Below are 21948 nucleotides of genomic sequence, written 5' to 3' on the forward strand. Positions count from 1 at the left end.
TCTATCGCTTACACTGGAACTTGTCCATTGATCTCACTCTTCCCACCTTGCTACCTCCTACCTGCTCCTTGATGGGTTAATTCCCAGATTTGAGCCTGCAGCTCCAGAAGGATGGTTGTGAGCTTTCAGCCTTCCTGTGCTCATAGTTATTAACACTAAAGCCTAAGTAATGAAGACCAAAAGGAGAAATGCCACATTCCCAGTACTGTCCCCTCAGAGAAAAAAAACCATCAAGACCACAGGTGATGTCAACAAATTCAGAGTCTAGCTGGTGTCTTGTCGAAATTCCTAAACCGGAGAGACTTACCTGTCCTCTGGTTACCCACAAACACATTAAGCCTCCATACCGATGGACAAAAGAAGCCGCCTAAAGACACTTCTGTAATGTAAACAAAATATACAAAAATCACAATGAACATATGTACAAACTCGACCCACACTCTTTAAATGACCAGCTCCTTTGCTGCACATGAGGGCTCCTCCCACAGAGCTTCACCTGGCCCTGCCTGCTCAGATGCTCACCTTGTCAAGAAGCATTTGCTCCATTACCTTTTGTCTTTTTGATTTCCCACTGGCTCAGTGTCCTCATGCATCTTATATAGCTGAAAACTGAATATATATATATATAGAGAGAGAGAGAGTTGATAACAACTGCTATCAAGTTAAGTGATTCGTTCTCCCAGGGAATGTGTTTAAAGTAAACAAGGTTACAAGTGGCACAGAAACTTGGGAGAACATTGTCACAGGAGTTTACAGTAAGGGATAAGAAGATGCCTAGGGTGGGAAGACTTGGCACATTAAGAAGGTATAGAATGACAGAGTCTCCTGTTCAATGCCTTAGAGCCAAGCACATAGATATTAAGAATACTTTGTTAGACCATTTTAAGCATTTGAAATGAATTTAAGAAATATAAAATAAAACTTGACCAGTTCTTACCAATCTGCAAAATCTTTTTTCCTGAGAAACTAAACAAAGGATTGCTTTAATAAGGTCTTATCAACTCTGATATGTTTTACTATTTGTTCTTATCAATCTTTGGTGAGAGAAGAAAAGGCAAGTATTTGAAACCAGAGAATGCTCGATGTAATTTTGCAAAATATTGAGACATTTCTTTAGCATTTTTAATTTTCTCAGGCTTCCTCAGAAACTCTTTGCTACTAGTTGGAAGATTTTTAAGGAAAACTATATACAGAATTAGGTAGGGACTAGAAACGAAAGTACTTAAATAGAAAGGAAAAATGAAAGCAATAGAAGTACTTAAATTAGGTAGGGACATCAAAACAAAGTACTTAAATAGAAAGGAAAAATGAAAGCAATAAGAAGGCTTTGAAAGGATCACACAACCTAGGTCAAGCATGTTCACAAAACAGCTGGGGCATTGCTAAACTAATTGTAAGACAGCATTTTGCTTTGTATTTAATGAAGTAGCCCTACAGTGTTAAAACATAAAAATGAACATTTTAAGATATTCATTTTAATACAATCAATGATCCATTTGTGTAGGACCTTCCCTGCCTCTGGAGAGCTTTAAAAGTTTAGACGGCTCATCATAGAGCCAACTAGCTAGAAAGGTCACCTCCTGCCTTTCCAGCTCGCTTTAATATTCACTGCTCTGGCTTTTCATTTTGTTTAGGAACTTATATTTGGCCAAGATTTTTATTCTACAGACATTTTGCCCTAATTATTCTCACAAATTCATTTTTCTGAACCTTCAGGGTTTCTGCAAATAGACATATAGAGAGCACTTTAATATCATGGCAACCTGTTAAAAAGTGAAAACTATTCTTCTTTTTTCTGCATTACACAAAACAAGCAGTTCTACGCTTTAAGTAAACTGGAAACAATGCCTACATTAGGTATATGCTCCAAGGGCGGGGGAACAAACATCTTACCTCTTCACACAAGGCACAGTGTGCAGGCGGACAGATGGAGCAAAGCTGGTCAGTGTCGTTATTTTATTTCAATTGAGGCTAAAACTTATCCTTATATGTCATCCTAATAATTAATAATTCACTAAATCATGAAGCCATTTTAAAATCAGAAAGAGTTTAGGGGTGAACATATCCAATATTTTGAAAAGTAAAAAGCTTGCAACAACTAATTCTAATTCTAAAAAGCAAGGTCTATATTTTTAAGAAAAGCAGAATATTTACCATAAAACAGGTGATTTTATTCACACACACATACATATATAAATGTGTGTATGCTATTTTTCCAAATACAGATAAAATTTCTTAGACTTCCCTTAGTTTTTGCCACTCCAAAAATGCTTAAGTTTACCTGTGTAGATCTAAGTCCAAGAAGTATATTTATGTCAGTCTCCACCGAAATAGCTAAGGTAGCCAGAAAAGGTAAGAAGGAGTCACTTAAGGGAACACTATAGCAAGTGCTCCAGGTCACTCGCCTTCATATCTAAGTATGAAACAAGGTACCAACTTTAATAGGAAAGAAGCATCTGAGCCCCAATTCGAGCTCTCTATGCCACATAGAATGAAAACTCATCCTCAGTCAACCTTCGATGTGAAGTCATCAAAATAATAGCCCCCTGCTTGCTGATCCCATTTCTGGGTGGTTTGTCAACGTTTAAGGTCATGACTTCCTTATTGTCTTCTTGCAGGTTAGTACCAAACTGCACTCTAATAAAGCATTAAGCTGTACTCTAATTAAGCTACCTTGTGTGTTTGTTCCCAGAGGAGGACTCTGATGGAGAGGCAGAGGACAGAGGGAGGGGCGTTTGCACTGGCTTTGTTTTTTTTTTTATTGGTTATGACTATTCATGAGATACAAAGCTGATTGTCACCCCTTGTGCCTGTGATATGGGGGCCAGATTCATACTGGCCATATACCCATAACCACAAATTGCATTCATACCCCATGTCCCCCACCCAATTATCCCCAACCTCCTTCCACCACCACCCTTCCCCCGGACTCCACTTTGTAGCCCATAGAATGTTCTCTCCTTCTGTAACTCCAATGCACTACTGTGGTCTTTCTTTCCTTCCTTCTTTATCTTTTAGCTCCCACATATGAGTGAGTACATGTGGTATTTATCCCTCTGAGCTTTGCTTACTTCACTCAACATAAATTTCTCCAGGCTCATCGATGTTGTTGCAAATGGGAGTATTTCATTCTTTTTTATGGCAGAGTAGTATTCCATGGTGTATATATACCACATTTTCCTTATGCAATCATCCACTGATGGACATTTAGGTTGGTTCCATGTCTTGGCTATTGTAAACAGAGCTGTGATGAACATGGGAGTGCAGGTATCCCTTCGACATGATGATTTCCATTCCTCTGGGTATATACCCAGAAGTGGGATTGCTGGATCATATGGAAGATCTATCTGTAGTTTGAGAAAACTCCATGCTGTTTACCATAGTGGTTGTACTAATTTACAGTTCCACCAACAGAGTAGGAGTGTTCCCTTCTCCCCACACCCTTGCCAGCATTTGTCATTCACCATCCTTTTGATTATAGCTAGTCTAACTGGGCCTTTGTTATTTAACAGACTTGCCTCAAATCTCAAATCTACTGCAAACTAACTCTTTGGACTTAAGCAACTTGCTTGACTTCCAATCTTTACTATCTCATCTTTAAGTGGGATTAATAATGATTGCACAGTTTTTTAAAAGATCGGTATAAATAATCTACATATGTGGGTCAATAAATGGCAGCTATTATTATAAAAACAGGCAGCCCGTTTATTACCTGATGAGCACTTCCACTAGTAGATTAATTTGGAAAACCAGACTAAATCTATGCCTCTATAGCAAAAAAAAAAAAAAAAAAAATCTTGTGAAATAAAGATCCCTAAAGCAATTTTTATTCAAACATTCCTATTCCTTTTTAAATTGTACATGAGGTAAAAAAAAAAAAAAAAAAAAAAAAAAAAAAAGAAGGGTGGGGTGACTAAGTAACACAGCTTAGAACAGGGGTTTGCAAACTACAACCTGTGGACTAAATCTAGCCTGCATTCATTTTGTAAATAAAGTTTTATTGGAACAGTCATGCCAGTTCATTTCATGTATTGTCTGTGACTGCTTTGAGCTACAATGGAAGAGTTGAGTAGTTGCAACACAGACCCTATAGCCTGCAAGGCCTTGATTATTTTCTATTTGGTCCTTTACAGAAAAAGTTTAACAACCCCTAGTTTAGAACACCAGAATAAAACACTTCTATTGTTAGAGAAAAAACTTCTGTTACCTTTTGGCCACATTGGCAATGATACCACTACCCCCAGCAGCAATACTGCAATCACTTATTGGAACTGATGCCCAGAGAAAGATATCCGTGGGTGGTTTGGAAAGTGAAGGTCTCCAGAGGGGTCTGGAAAAGACGAAATATCTGGCAGCAAAATGATAACATAGGAGGAAGGGAGAGAAAAATATTGAAGTTTTCTTTCCCTGGAAAAATTGCTCCAAACAGGTCAAGATTAAAGACACTGCCTGAAGCACAAACTTTAAGAGAGCGTCAAAAACCAGAAATGAGATAAATAACATTTTGTGTAATACATTTCACAATCAAAATAAATGCAAATAAACCTATGATGAACAAAATAGCAGAATTTTAAAAGAAACAAGATCAGTGTTATTGATTTTTTTCTTGCCTCAGGCTCTAGTATAATGCTATGTGGCACTGGCCCAGCTTGGTCCAATTGTAACTGAGCCAGCCAACATCACATCTGAAGCAGGATCCAGAAAGAATGAGCAGTCAAACCAGAGCAATCACGACACAGGTCTTTAGGTATTGTAGCCAGTACAACTTCTGACACAACCAAAACACAACTTGATTTTTATCTCTCACCATCCCTATAATCTTTAGTCAACATGGGTAAACTTCAGCTGCCCCAGAATGCAAGTCACAGCAAGGTAGAGACTTTCTGATCCTTCTTAGGTAATAGGCATCCCTAAGATCCATTGTAAACACAATCTCATTCAGAAACTAGAATGAAGAACAATCTCATTTCATTTTTAAAAATAAAAATAAATGTGAAAGTGAATTTAGAGGCACCAAGCTTTGCTTGGCAATCTGCCCTGCCTCAAGACTGGAAGCCTGAGATAAAAAGGAGTTTCCTTCTTGATTTCTCTGCCCTGTGATTTTGTAATCACCCCTCCCTCAAGCCCATCCCAGCTTGCTTGTCTGTTTCTTATCTGTAGGAGCAGATGGAAGGAGTGAGGCAGGCTGGAAAGACCTTCTTAATAGCATTAAACGTAGATTCTGTGCAACGTTGCCCTTCTAGGTTTAATGGGGACGCTCTTGTGGCCTCTCTGCAGGCTATTTGGATATTCCCTGTGCTATGGGTTAAATGTATCCCCCAAAAGTTCATGTATTGGAAACTTGACCCCCATTGTCAGAGTTTTAAGAGGGTGGGAAATCCAATCATGGTATTTAAAAGGTGGGGCATTTGAGAGGCAACTGGATTGTGAGGACTGTACCCTCCTGAATGGATTGATTCATTCGTGGAGTAATGGGCATGGTTCTGATGGCTTTGTAAGGAGACTGAGTGAGAAGGTTAATTCACTCTTGTTCATGTCATTTCTCTTGCAGTGTGACACCCTGCAACGAATGCTATAGAGAGTCACCAAGAAAAATGCCTTCACCAGATACATCCCCTGGACTGTGGACTTCCCAGCCTCCAAAATTGTGAAAAATAAATTTCATTACTTTTTACATTACCCAGCTTCAGGTATTCTGTTATATGCAACAGAAATGGACTAATACACCCTGCTAGGAGTGTCTAAGTAAGTCCCTAACTAAGTGGATGCTGGGAGCCAACTTGTGACTCTTTCCTCATCCTCAAGTGATACAGCGTTTATTTCCATATTCTTGCTTTTGGGGGCCCTGTATCCCTCCAACTGGTGCCGTTTTACAGGGTCTAAAGTAAACCCGCCCATCTCTCTTTCTCTTCACCCACATTTGGTTCATGAAAAACATTTCCTCACTCCCCACCTTGACAGACTCCAGGAAAGCAGGGGACTCAAGGCAGTCACTTCTTTTCCTGTGTGCATAAGAGTAACACTCTAGCCTGCAAGTCTCCAAACCACGGGGAACATAGTCAAAGTGCTATGAGGTGTTCCCATGGGAGTCTCGTCCTTACATTTGGGGGGTGGGGACTTGCCTGACTCAGAGCACTGACTCAACAAATAAATCTCATCCCAAATCCTTTCCTCTTTCCACTCTGACCTACTTTTATATCCTAGGTCTAGCTGAGTGATCCACAAATCATAGAATAAGTTCAACACAAATTCACCTGTAAATTTTCTATCTGGAGGGTGTGTCTGATAGCCACTTTGGTGTTGAATTGGCGCTGCAGTAAAAACCAAGGCAGAAATAGTTCTACTTTAACATCTTACCATGTCACAAAGATACCCCTACAAATTCAGCCCATCACCTAGGCTTGATCTCTGCAAGATCAAAAGTTTGAAGTCATACAAGAAGGAGATGGTGTTTTCCTAAAACCCAAATAAATGACTGTTGTTTTCCATTCATCACACTTATAAATATGAACCTGTGGTAAAAAGTACCTACGCTTAAGCATTTAAGACATTCCTAGGGATATCAGGAGAATAAAATATGCTCATCTGGTGACAGTCCATGAGACTAATTACCTGGAGAATTGATATAACAAAGCAATGACAGCAGGCTGTGTTCAATAAATTGCACTTGTAATGCAGTTGGAGAAATTGGAATTGTAGATTTTGCTCATCTTTCAGCATAAAGAATTAAATTTTTCCTCAGTTGGTAACATTGATGATCAGAGTATTTTGTTGCTGAATTTTGGAATTTAATCTACCCATATGGATCTTTTGGAGGTGCTTTTTTGAGTGCTTTAAATCTTAATTCCTAAATGCATCTTCAAACAACAGATGCTAAAATATGTACAGTACAAATAAAAGTTTTCACCTACCTGCACATGTTTAACAGTCCTACTAGCATGTACTAATGCCACCTCTGTGCCTTCTAGACTTGCATTCTTCCTGTTCGTACTTCCCACATCATTAGACCTGCAGTCAAGCCTGTTCAGAACTGGCCCTCAAGCAGAATTCCCAGGAGAACACTATATGAAGGAATATATAGAACTCTTATGTTTTTTTTCTAACTTGTTTTCTTAACGAAATGCTTTGGCTTGAGTCGAGTCCCTTTCTTAAAACATGGGAGCTTTTGAGAAATTCCTTATGCAAAATACTCAGGGTCCATATTATTCATTGCCTACCTTTTTTATTATGATTATCAAAGAGGAAATATTTAATACTGTGAGATGAGGACATAACCAGGGAAATAAAAGGGGTAGCAGTAAGGTGAGAAATGCAGTATGATTTTTGCTGGAGTTCCTTCACCCCCATTCCATCACACTGCCTTATCCCCTGAACTAATCTCTACCACTTTCCCACTGGAAGAAATAATGATGTACTGCTCAGTGCCCTACACTGTGGTCTTGTGACTCCCTCTGGACATCAGGGCATATCCCAGGCTGTTACAGACACACAGGCAACTTGTCTTATCTCCCCATCTGCCTGGTGGAGAATTCATAGCACCAGCATGGTCCAACATGAAACCTGGCACCAAGTGCTTAACAAGTACTCCAGAACTTTCCATAGATCCTACTCATTCTGCAATGATACTCAGATATAAAAGCTTTGCTTTTTTATATCTTGATTATCATTTCCTTAGACATGTTTCTGATGGCTGTTTTGTTATTTCTCCCATCTTTCTGTTGCTAACACGAATGAATACAATATGGAAGGCAAAAATAGTAAAAACTCTGATTGAGAAAAATATTCCATTTTTGATGCCTATGTGGCTTTGTTCAACTAGGAACCCTTTTTAAACAGCTGTGTGGCTATCTTCAGCCCTTCCATATCTATTTGTCCACTCAACAAATATTACCTCCAGGTAGTCAGTAAAAGAACTCACTAAGCTCATGAAGATCCCAAAAGTGGCTATACAAAAAAAAGATATAAAGGTACCTTCATGGTCTTTCTACCCCAGACCCTAAATTTAGTATCATTAACCTCCTCCCTTTAAGTTAAAAAGACCTGTAGGTACAATCAATAATTACCTATTTCACCCTATACTTCCTGTCAATGTGACTTAGTGACTGCTCAGAAATCTCAAAATATATGGAAAAAAAGAACCAGAACTGTAACCAGCACCTCCAAATATCCAGATATTTGATGCCATGCAGATTGTATAGCCAGAGGGTTTCTGAATTTCTTCCAGATGCTTTTAAAGTATGCACACTCACCCCCTAAGCCTTGTTTTCAGGTGCTCAGGAACCTAATTCTTTGAAATAAAGAAATTTAAAGTTGTACTCTTGACATACTCTCTTCCCTTTATTTATTCATCCCTTCTTGGTTAACTAAAATATATATATGATGCTCTGAAAGTAATTTCTCCTCAAATTAGTATATCAATTATATAATATCTACATTATAAAAATTATCTTTTGACTGAAAAGCTATTTAAAAATAAAACTAAATAAACCCTTTATACTTTACAATTTCCCCTTCAATATTCCCTGTCCTAGTTTCTGTGTTTGTCTTCCTTGCTCACTTACATGTCCTCACATTTACCCCAAACAAAGCAAATGGGTGAAAGCAAAGATTCCTGAGAAGCTCTGCATGTGGATTGAAGATTCTTTGGGTTTGCTTGTCAGCTGGGGAGTTTGGTATGGACCGAATGATGTCGGTGGAAAATTGCTGCATTACATCAAGCTGTTAACACTGAGGCTTAGTGCTAATCCAGGACTCACTGAAATTGTTCAAATAACCTCTAGGTGCTAATCTTCTTGATATGGGGCTGCTCCTTCCTCTCCAACATTTGGGACCTGGATATATACACGGAACAAGTTTCATCCACAACTCATGGACTCCTGCTGATGATAACTTTTGCGTGATAAGCCTGCTAAATTCTAATGCTATAATTCCATAGCTGTGTCCCCCAGACTGTTATGTAATCAACCCAAAAGCCAGCTGTTCAGGATTTACTAAAGCAGTAGTCCAAAAGGATGCTTTGAGCAAGAAATGGTAGAAAGCATTGATCTCTCAAATGATTAAAATTAGCTTCCTAGTGTATTTTGTATTTGTCTTGTCTTCATTATTTTTGTCATGGTTTCACCAAAGGTGAAAAACATGAAAAGTGGGATATTATTCATTTTATGCCTTATGGTTTTTCATGAATAAGCTGTTTGGTTGAAAAAATGTAATCGCAATGATAAAGGCAACAGTACAAATAGAGGGACTTGGTTCTTTAGTCAGGAAAAAGCAGAAAAAGAAAAAGAAAAACTCATTTGATGATGTCAACCTAAGATTTTTGAGAAGTAACAGATCTTTATAGATCAACTGGTGGCAAGGAAGTGAAAACATTCTTGTGTTGCTGGCGTGTGTGTGTGTGCATGTGCGTGCAGGTGTGCATAACAGAAATGGACTGTTTACCTTCTTTCTTTTATGAAATCATGGCAATGACCTCAGCGCAGAAATATCGGAATTCATTGCTGGAGAACTGCTTGAGATAGCACGATTGATTAACACTCCATCAGCCTTCTATCTCTTAGATCACATCTAACAGCATGCTTCTCCCCTTTCTCATGTCTTTGAATTTTGCTCAGTTTTCATTACCGGCCTTACGGCTGAATACATTTATTTATTCACTTGATGATTTCATCTTTTTCCCCCATCTTCTTAACCTGACACACTTTCTTCACATCATTTAAAATAGAGCAGTGCTTGTATATAACATACATAAAACACTCAATGGTAAATAATGTCCTAATCAAGTGATTGTATCTATGTGGCTACATAGGGAAGTCTACTCAGGCACAGTGTAGATTTTCTCAGGTAAGTGCACAAATAGTGCCTGCCTGTGAGTTTGGGGAAAGGCTTTGTACATTGCACCTTGTACAAGAATCCATTCTAGGTGTTGTATCTTATGAATGACTTGTGTGATCAATGGGAAATAGAGTCAACTCTAAGCCATGAGGATCCACTGATAGGAGCAGCGATCCTTTGGTCATAATGAAACCACAAGGAGAATGTTTGTCTTCTTAATGTAGCTACAACCACAGAGAGTTTGCTAAAAATTGCACAGTAATATCTACTCAACCCCTTTGTGAAAACGCTCTCTCCCACACTCCTCCAGAATCCCCATTTTCACCTTCTACTCACCACCAGTAGCCAATTTTCCACAATATTAGTAGAGAACTCATTGCCAAGGCTGGTGGGAAGTGAAGACAGGGAGGGTAGTTCTCATAATTTTTTCTGGGACCTGACAGCACATATCCTTGTACCAAGTTGTAACTCAAGTTTTATTTCCCCACAGAAGCAATATTAGGACTGATAGGTATGAATAGTTGAAATAACACTCCTACTGTAATACCTCCAGTAAATTGTGACTGACACAGATGTGTTGACTGATCTGCACTCGTTTTTATTTTATATATTCAAGCTATACAACATAATGTTTTGATATACATATACATCACTGAGAATTTTATTGTTTTAAACAGGAAACTGGGTTGTTAACTCAAGACTATCCACAGAAAGCTTTTGGGGGGGGTAGGGGGAAGGAAAGCATTTGTTGAGTGACTATATTTCAGGCACTGTACTCACAAAATGCCTTCAGTAGAGGTGTCATTACCTTCATTTCATAAATTAAAAAAATTGAAACTCAGAATGGTTAAGTAAGTTGCCCGATTTAGCATCTCTAAAAAATGCTGAAGTAGAGATTCAAACACAGCAGTGTTTCTCTACAAACCACATGCTTTTCAAACTCCCTTGACTGATAATTTCAGAATACAATTTGTTCACAGATTGAAAATTGCCAATATTAAATTTTTAAAAAGTGTTATAATGGGTTTATTTTGCCATTAACAAAAATTAAAACAAAAAAGAACAAATTCATAATCCTGCCAACAGAATAAATCAAACAGTTTTCATTTTTCTGTATTTCCTTTCAGGCTTGTTTGTGTCCAGATTTGGGCTCAGAAACTTAAAAAACAAGACCTTTGGCAAATTATTTAATTTCTTGATACCTCAGTTTCTTCATCAGTGAAAATATTAGTACCTTCCTCATGGTATTGTTGCAAGTATTTACACAGATATTAAATATTGAAGTGCATGGAATGATGCCTGGCATATAATAAAAACTCAATGTTAATATTATTACTTGTGATCATGGCATGGTTTAGATCATTTGTAGCCATTTAGCTACCTACTTTTCCTCAGTTTAGTTCTGTGACTGATATATTTTCCTGTGAGTCTCCTCCAAATAAATAGCAGGAGAAAAAAATTAAACTTGACCATTAGGAGAAGTTTATGCCTGTTTTGATTTAAACTGTCTCATTAAAATAAGCCAGTATCTTTCACATAAATACTCTCCGACTTTTAGATTCTCCCCATTTACACCTTTGCCACCCTCTCCCCCCAGTGTCAGAGGAGAGGGTCTGGGAAGGCCCAATAGCCAGCTCCAATCCACCCTGTCCTCTTACCAGGTTCTTAATTCTGCCAGGAAAGGATCAAGCACAGAGTCACAGCAGAAGATGAAAACAGGTTTAACATAACAGATAAGAAATACAGACTTCACAGAGAAAGTGCGGCCTACCTCCAGAGACTGTGCAGGACCCCACACCAAGTTTAATACAAAAGTAAGAAATACACACTTAAAGTTTAGTACAGAGTGCAGGCTGGCTCATGAGAGTGACAACACAAAAGTAAAGCAAACACACCTCAGCCAGAGATGTGCAGGTTGGCCCCAGGAATGTGAGCAACAACCCCACCTTCTGCCAGGATTCAGCTTTTATAGTTTCACTGTCTAATACATATTCATACTACTGAATGAATATTCAATTAAGGAGTGGTTCCCTGTTATGTAACATAGTCTTGCATATGCTCAGTTGGTCTCCTTTTGGAGCATGTTTATTGGTCAAATTCTATTGAATGTTCTAAACATATTCAAGAATATTTTGTGCTCTTTAGCACCTCTAATGAAAGGTCATTCAAAGGATAAATTCGACCCCACTGAGCATGTTCAACTTCCAGGGTTATACAATCCTTCTCTACTGAGCATGCCCAGCCACTGGATTTACATAAACCAGCTCCTTGTGGTCTCAATTTCCCCCGATGGTGCCAATAATAGGTCTAAATAGCAAGAGTAACTCTCCTCTAGGGGAATAGGGCCTACAGGAGGAGCTTGAGACCTTGAGAAGTGGCTTGAAACCCAGAGGTGTGTGCTGAAACCCAAACCCAGGGAGACGGAACACCTCTTATCTCAGCCCTAACTCCTCAAGGTGGTGCCTGGGATATGGGTGCACCAATGAGCTCACATGGCCATGGCAGACTCTGGACTTGAAATCTGCATGGTGCCTTCTGGATCTCTATTGGTTTATTTCTTGGGCCTTGTATTAGTTTCCCATTGCAGCCTGTAACAATTACCACAAACTTAATGGCTTAAAACAATGCAAGTATATTATTATACAATTCTGGAGGTCAGAAGTCTTAAAATCAAGGTGTCGGCAGAGCTAACACCTTGATTCTGAAGACTGTAGGGGAGAATTTGTTTTCATGCTTTTTCTACTCTCTAGAAGCTGCCCACATTCCTTGGCTCATGGCCATATCCCTCTGACCTCTGCTCTCATTATCACATCTCCTTCTTTATCTGACATCCCTACCTCCCTTTTTCACCTTTATAAGGGACCTTGTGATACATTCCTTGGCTCATGGCCATATCCCTCTGACCTCTGCTCTCATTATCACATCTCCTTCTCTATCTGACATCCCTACCTCCCTTTTTCACCTTTATAAGGGACCTTGTGATTACCTTGGGCCCACAGGGATAGTCCAGAATAATCTCTGTCCCTGCTAATCTGTGTCCCTCCATCAGGTTCATCACATCTGCAAAGTTGTTTTTGTCATCTAAGATAACATATTTACAAATTCCAGGGATTAGGACATGGACATTTGGGGGCAGGGGGCATTGTTCTGCCTACGGTGTCCTTTACATTGCTATCCACTGAGCAAGTGGTGGTACATTTATGATTTATTCTTTTGCCTCAAACAGAGACTGACAACCTCCCTTATTTTTGTCACCACCTAGCTTTCACTTCCCTGGGTATCAGTCACAGATTTCAAGTGTTTCCTAGTTGAACTGAATTTCCCATGGCTTATGTGTCAAAGTCTTTTCTACCTCAAAACAAACTCTTCATGAAAGGCTCTTACATTAGTCAGGGTTGTCTACAGAAACAGAACCAATGCTGGGGGGGGTGTATAAATGTATGTATATATGAAGAGATTTGTTATGAGGAAATGGCTGACGTGATTATGAACGCTGAGAAGCCTCACGATCTGCCATCTGAAAGCTTGAGACCCGGGAAAGCTAGTGGTATAATCCACTCTATGTCTGCAGGCCTGAGAACCAGGGGAGGTGTTGGTGTAAATCCCAGTCCAAGGGCAGGAGAAGACAAATGTCCAGCTCAAGCAGGCAGGCAGGAAACAAAAGAGTTGAATTTCTCCTGCCTCCACCTTTTGTTCCATTGAGGCCCTCAGTGGATTGAATGAGGCCCACCCACGTTGACAAGGGCCATCTACTTTACTGAGTCTACCGATTCAAATGCAAATCTCATCCTGAAACACCCTCTCAGACACACCTAGCAATTATGTTCAATCTGGGAACCCCATGACAAGGTCAAGTTGACACGTAAAACTAACCATCACAGTTCTCATCTTAGCTGCTTCCTTTATTCCCTCACAGCTCCTGGTGCATATCCTCTTACTCTTGGACCCATTTGCCCTTGGAACCCTGTCAATTGGAGCTAATAGTGGCTTCATAGCTCTAGTTGTGCCTGTCCACTAAAGTTTAGCATGCACTCTTTCATCCCACTGCCCCATATTGCCACCATGCATGACAGACTTCCTCTTCTTCACCACTCAAATAGAGAGCAGGGCTAAAAGCTTCTCTGTTTTGTGGCTTCTTCGTTACTGTATGTATTCAGTAATACCCATTCTGTCCAATATTTCAGCTCGGAGGGGAGGCCATGACAGGCATGCCTCATTACTGTATTTGCCTTGTCTGCCTTTCTGTCTCCACAGAAATAGAAGGGGTCTGGAATCAGTTTCCTTTTTCTGTCTTCATGTTGCTTTCTATTCCTTCACAAAGAGGCATTTGCCTTCTATCCTGGAGCTACATGGTGTGTGGGATCCAGAAAGAGGAAAAACTCACTGTAATGAAAAATTATAAGATACCTTTGTTACAAGGACCATTTTATATTCTTTTTGTGTTATTCAGTTTATCATAGTAATATTTTTTGGTTGGCTGAATAATCTTTATAATTATTATTTGTAATGACTGCATCGTATTTATAGGGAAAAAATTTTTAAGCATTCTAATAGTGCGAGGGATATGTAAATTGTGCAAAGAGTTATTATTTTTTCTTTGGATTTTTTTCCTTATGATAAATAACCTTAATTGGAATTATTATGTCAAGAGCATAAAAGTTTATAATTCTTAAGCCACATTTTTATAGTGATTTCCAGCAAGTTTATTCTCCTTTACACTGATAGCTGCAATATTGGCATATGCACATTTCCCAGCATGATTTTTGGCATGGGGATTATAATTTTTTTTAAAAATATTGGGGTAATAATAGTAACAAGTGTAATGATTTTTATTCTGAGCCAGGTAGTATTTCAGCATTTTTCATGCATAGTTAATACATGCATAAAAATACATTAAATTCTCATAGCATTCCTGTGTCATATTTTTACCTCATTTAACGGATGAAAAACCTGTAGTAGGGAGATTAAATAATTTTTCCAGGGTCACACAGCTAGAATCTGAGGTAATTTCATAGATGCTTTAAATTTAATTTTTTTGTAGCCTAGTTGGACATTTTTTCCATATGCATGTTAACAAATTATATCTCCTCTTATGCAAGTCTTTGGGGAGTTTCGTTGTTTTTATTACAAAAAAAAAAGTCTGAGTTTTTATGTAATATATGCTAACCTTTTGCCTGTTTTTTTGTGATAGATATTTTCAGCATATTATTAATAACTTTGTATATGTTTAGTCTACCTTCTATGCTAAAAATATGATTATTCATATAACCTTTTCTGGACTTTATTTAAAAGAAGGAATATAGCAGGAAATCTTGCACACTGCATTCTAAAAAATTAGCCTACTGGGACTTCCTAATATTCAAAATTACACATAATATCTAAAAGCACATTTCATCATATATAACATTAACTTTAATTTATATCACATGGCATGCAATGAGCCATATTTCTTTCAGTGACTAAGCTGCTGCAAGATTCCAAATTAGGCCCCTTATGGAAGCTACATAAACCCTTTCGGGATAGCAGTGCAGCAGTGAGTACAGACATTGTGTTGTAGGCATGGCAGGGAGATTGTATTTGCTGATCAGGGCAAGACCTCAGCCAAGGGCAGCCAAGCATCACTGGATGCCTGTCATCCCCACCATTGGCTGCCTCCTGGGCTTAATGCAGGGGATGCTCTTGGTTCAACTGCTACTGGCAGAGTAGCTGGCTAACCAGTTGACTCAACAACACAGTATGTATTAGTCTGTTTCTGTTGCTTATAACAAAATTCCAGAAACTGGGTGATTTATAAGAAATTGAAAATATGGGCAAAGGAACTGAATAGACATTTTTCAAAGGAAGACATACAAATGGCTAACACGTACATGAAAAAATGCTCAACATCACTAGTCATCAGGGAAATGCAAATTAAAACCACACTGAGATAATCTCACCACCCCAGTTAGACTGGCTATGATCAAAAAGACAGAGAATAACAAATGCTGGTGAGGATGTGGGGAGAAGGGAATGCTCCTGCACTGTTGGTGGGACTGTAAATTAGTACAACCACTATGGAAAACAGTATGGAGGCTTCTCAGACAACTACAGATAGATCTTCCATATGATCCAGCAATCCCACTTCTGGGTATATACCCAGAGGAATGGAAATCATCATGTCAAAGTGATACCTGCACTCCCATGTTCGTCACAGCTCTGTTTACAATAGCCAAGACATGGAACCAACCTAAAATGCCCATCGATGGATGATTGCATAAGGAAAATGTGGTATATATACACCATGGAATACTATTCTGCCATAAAAAAGAATGCTCCCATTTGCAACAACATAGATGTGCTTGGAGAAACTTATGTTGAGTGAAATAAGCAAAGCCCACAGGGGTAAATACCATATGTGCTCACTCATAAGTGGGAGCTAAGAGAGAAAGAAGGAAGAAATAAAAACCACAGTGGTGCATTGGACTTGGAGAGGGAGAGAGCATACCTAGGGATAAGAAGTGGAGTGGGGAAAGGGGGATGGGGAGGGAGGTCAGGGATAATTGGGGGGTAATGGGTGGGGGACATGGGGTATAATCATAATTTGTGGTAATGGGCATGCTTGCTGCTAGTATGGATCTGGCCACCGCAAGTTAGGAACAATTGGTGACAATTTGCTTTGTGCCCCATGAATATTCATAACCAATAAAAAAAAAGAAAGAAAGAAATTTACTGCTCACAGTTTCAGAGGCTAGGAAGTCCAAAGTCCAGGGAGTACATCTGATGAAGGCTTTCTTTGGTGGTGTCTTCAATAATGTCAGGGTATCACATTGCAAAAATGGCAGAGCAGAGAGAGAACAGAGAGAGAGAGTTCCTCACACACTCTTTTTAAAGCCCTCAGAGACACTGCTGACCACCATTTTTAATCCATTCCCTATGGTATGGTCCCACAATTCAATCACCTCTTCAAGGCTCCACCTTTCTACCACCAAAACAGGATTTTCCCTCTCCTAACAGTCACAGTTGGGGCCAACTTTCTAATACATAAAACTTGCAGGACACAATTCAAGTTTTAGTGAGTTTTGGGTGTGCATAATTCAATCCACTACACAATGCATACCTGTATTAGTCGGAGTTCTCCAAAGAAAGAGAACGAGAACCAGTAGAGAGAGAGGGAGAGAAGGTGTGTGTCTGTGTGTGTGTATGTGTTGAAAGAGAGAAATTTATTATGAGGAATTGGCTAACACAGTTATGGAGGCTGAGAAGTCCCGTGATCTGCTGCTGTCTGCAAGCCGGAGACCCAGGAAAGCTGGTGGTGTAATTCAGTCCAAGTATGAAGGCTTGAAAACTGGGGGAGCCAATGGCGTATGTTAATCCCAATACATGGACCAGAGAAGAAGAGGTGAGATGTCCCACCTCATGCAGTAAGGCAGGCAAAAAGGGGAGAATTCCTCCTTCAACTCTTGTTTTATGCAGGCCCTCAACCGATTGGATGATTCCCACCCACGTTGAGGGTGATCTTTACTAATTCAAATGCTAATCTCTTCTGGAAACATCCTCACAGACACACCCAGAAATAATGTTTCATCTGGGCATCCCATGGCAAGTCAAGTTGACATAAAATTAACCAACACAATACCTAAGACCTAAATAGAAGTAGAAAGCCTAACAAGATCCTGATCTGTCTTGGCAAATCGATAAATGTGTACAGTTTGCTTATTCTCTTGCAAAGTTTTCTCAGTGTTTTTGTTTTTTGTTTTTGTTTTTGTTTTTACCACTTCCTACACCATCAATTTCCCTACCTCGGCCGTCAAACTTCTGCTACATCAACACTTACCTAACTCATCAAATTCAGTCTCCAGAATTGATTCTAGCATCATTTCTTTAATCAAAATATGTATTAAGCATCTATTATGTGCAAGTAGTCCAGTCTACGAAAGTGCTCAAGATACAGTTCCTGCCCTGTAGGAGCTTGCAATGGACATCTTAGTGTGAATTCTGTCTATATGCTGCCTTCCCAAGAGTATTTAGAATTAAGCCTTTCTTGTAATTAAATTTCAGCTACTAGAAATTAGATGCTGGTAATAGTTTAAGAAATAAAGAGCCTTCCTGATGCCCTCTCAAATCTCTTTCTCCCTTTCTTTCCCTCCTGCTCTCTCTCTTTCTTTCTCTCATCTTGTATCCCTATAGATTCTCAATATAAGACTTCACAACCGCAGTGTTTTCTAATTTGCTGTGGAGGGAAAAGTGAATTGAGTGTCAAATTCACCATACTACTTATCCAATTAAGAAATTAATAATGAAATGCTTTTCCAATGTAAAAAATGTATTGCATGAAGATGAGGAATATCTAGATGAAAATAAAGAGACAGAACAACATTGTGGGAAATATGTATTGACATTGTACCCACAGTGAATAACTTATGATGACTACAGACCATTCTAACCTTTGTCTTCAGAAGGGAGCAATTGCTCACAGCCACATGGTGTATATGAATTATCACTGCTCACGTGTGAAAGCAAATAAGTAAATGTCACTGCAGTCAGTAACAGAATATTCGTGCTGATACATTTAGTAAATTTAAAAAGATGTTATGTGTATACATTATAAAACTTATTTTATTACTAAGAAAAGTCTACCGATTGAAAGGTTAATCAGATCTTTAAAATACCTCACAGCAACATCTAGACTGGTATTTGACTAAACAACTGGGCACCACAGCTGAACCAAGTTGACATATAAAATTAACCATCACACCTTCATTTTTAGAAATAGGAAAATCGAGGTTTAGAGATGCTAATAACATACCCAGGGGCACACAGGAATTGTGGCTTTTGGAAAAAGAGCAGTGTACAAACTTTGGGTAATGACTGTGTAGCATCCCAGCTGCACCACTTATCAGCTGGAGGAACCTGGGGAATTAACATGTCTGTGCCTTAGTTCTTCCAACTGTGAAAGAGAATGTTGGGCATACTTTTTAGTGTTGTTATAAGGACTCGATGAGATTTGGAAACTCAACATGTTTGGAATACTGCACATACAATATTAACAGGCCCCCCAACAAATATGATCTACTTTACCATTCCTTACAGAACCAGATTCAAATTCAAGGCTGGCTAACTGCAAGATGAACTGCTCATTAACAAAATTCATGTCCCAATGACAAAAATATGAAACACTAATTTGTTTTGCATTGAGGTGTTATATGCTGTGTATTTATGCTATTTCTTTAGCAAACATTAGAGTATCATTTTAGGCGTATCTGAAGCCTTCCACCAGTTCTGAGGTGAGAAGGAGGGCAGAACTCCTAATAATGAAATATAATAATAATAATAATAATAAAGTAAAACAAGGCCATTACCTCAGAGTAGCTTACAGTCTAGTCTAGGAGATAAGAGATGTGTTTATGTCACACAAAGCCCAGAATTGAACAGCTCAAATGGCATATGGGAGGCTTGTCATTCGACCCATGTCACATTCAAGTATCCTCTCCTCATAATGATCAACACAAATAAAAGAGAATAATAGATTCATTATCATTTCCAATATTTTTGTAGAAGCACAGTTTCTGCAGGGATATAAAGGCCATCTCTATGAGCAGTAGGTGAGGTAAATGCAATGTACACAGCATATAAAACCGTTAAGCCATTAAATATGATCATGATATAACACTGATAACCCAAAGAAATCGTAGTGGTTAATGACCAGCTTGCTGTAGCATTAGTGCCTGCTTTTTACTTTGGGCTGTTAAATACCAAACATTAACCTGCTAGTCATAATCTGTTCTGTTGGTATTATGATTTGATAAAGCATACTTCCTAGTATATATAGTTAGATATAAAGTTTCGCTCAGCAATAAGCAATCTATTTTCTTTATTCTTTAGTTTTAAAAAATAGATGTAACAGCGTACCTTTCTGTTTTATGTCATGATCCATTACATGCACAAGGAAGAAAAAATAAATAAAAGCAATTAACTACAAATTATGAAGCTCTTTTAGTTAAATTTCCTCAGAAGGACAACTTACAACTTTCTTCTGTGTTGTGAACACCTTACTACAACTCAGGGGTGATCATCATATAAATTAACAATCATAATTCCCTGGTGTTAATTTGCAAAGTGGAATTTAGCTCATCAAATGATTATGCTCCCTTTGAGTCTAAAACTGTAATTTATTGTAAGTTAATAACTGTTTTGGTGCAGTATTTCTTTCGCTCCCCACTCTCACCTACTTGCTACCATCCACCATCTCTCTAGTCAACTCATATTTTAAAAGATCATTCAATTATTGCCTCCTTTACAGAATCTTTCCAGTCAGCTCCCCCATACCCAGCCAAACAGTAGCACTGATTTCTCCCTCATGTGTACCCCCTGCGCATTATATATTGTGTACAGACTTTTAACAGAGTATCTGTAATATTTTACAACACTTTTTTATTACATGACTGCCTCCTACTAATCTATATGTTTCCTAGGACCAGGGATGATATTTTATTCATATTCTATTCCTAATGCCTAGAATGTGCCTACATTAAAAAATTAATAATATTTGATGAATAAATGAGTGGTAGGAAATATCATAGCTGCTCACAAAAGTACTTTGACTACTTCCAGCTAGTAGTTCATGCACTGGAGAATTTGTCATGATGAATGCGAATCTTGGAATCAGAATATCAGAGACAGAACGGACTTCAAGAACCATCAGTACCTCATTTGGCAAATAAGGAAACCTTAGCCTAAAAAGATTACCTTTCCAAAGTGACATAGATTGTAGGTGTCAGTGCAAATGCCGGGACCAGAATTTACATCTCCCAACAATTTGTCAGATGTTCTTGACCCTCTGCCATGATGTCTGTCCTGAATCAAACAAAGTAAAGTACAAAGTAAGGTAAAAAATATTGAATATTGATATATTTATTAATTCACAATGGCTTCCTTTCACTCAGAATCAGTAAGCTTATTATTATAGCATTGATTCTGCTTTCCACAAAGGTTGTCACCTTTCCTCAAAAGACTTCTTGGGACAATAAATTCAAAAAAATTGGAATTATCCCATGTATCTTCTCAGACCACAATGGATTAAAACTAGAAATTAATAACAAACGAAACTCTGGAAACTATACAAACACATGGAAATTAAACAGCATTCTACTTAATGACATATGGGTCCAAGAAGAAATCAAGCAGGAAATCAAAAAATTTCTTGAAACTAATGAAAACAATGATACATCATACCAAAACCTGTGGGATACTGCAAAAGCAGTATTGAGGGGAAAATTTATTGCATTAAACGCTCACTTCAGAAGAATAGAAAGATGGCAAGTGAACAACCTAACACTTCACCTTAAAGAACTAGAAAAACAAGAACAATCCAAACCTAAAGTTAGCAGACGGAAAGAAATCATTAAGATCAGAGCAGAACTGAATGAAATTGAAAACCAAAAAACAATTCAAAAGATCAACGAATCAAAAAGTTGGTTATTTGAAAAGATAAATAAAATTGACAAACCATTAGCATGTATAACAAAAAAAGAAGAGAGAAGACTCAAATAACAAAAATTAGAAATGAAAAAGGCGATATTACAACTGATTCATCTGAAATACAAGGAATCATTCGAGACTACTATAAACAACTATACGCCAACAAATTTGAAAATCTGGAGGAAATGGATAAATTTCTGGACACACACAAGCTCCCAAAACTGAACCGTGAAGACGTAAAATTTGAACAGACCAATAACAATAAAGGAGATTGAAGCTGTTATCAGAAGGCTCCCAACAAAGAAAAGCCCAGGACCAGATGGATTCACAGCAGAATTTTACCAAACATTCAAAGAGGAATTGACACCGATTCTTTACAAACTATTCCAAAAGATTGAAACGGAAGCAAATCTCCCAAACTCATTCTATGAAGCAAACATCATCCTGATACCAAAACCAGGTAAAGATATAACCAAAAGAGAAAACTACAGGCCGATATCCTTGATGAATATAGATAGAAAAATCCTCACTAAAATACTAGCAAACAGAATACAGCAACACATACGAAAAATTATTCATCACGATCAAGTGGGATTCATCCCAGGGATGCAAGGTTGGTTCAACATACGCAAATCAATAAATGTGATACACCATATTAAT

General features: G+C 38.3%; 1 pseudogene; it reads left to right on the forward strand.

Moving 5' to 3' along the window:
- The first annotated feature begins 17058 nt into the window (after window positions 1–17058).
- LOC134361683 (tigger transposable element-derived protein 1-like) overlaps window positions 17059–21948 on the forward strand; it is a 33124-nt pseudogene continuing 28234 nt past the window's right edge.

This window comes from Cynocephalus volans, chromosome 13 (assembly GCF_027409185.1).
Source record: "Cynocephalus volans isolate mCynVol1 chromosome 13, mCynVol1.pri, whole genome shotgun sequence".
Lineage (NCBI taxonomy): Eukaryota > Metazoa > Chordata > Mammalia > Dermoptera > Cynocephalidae > Cynocephalus > Cynocephalus volans.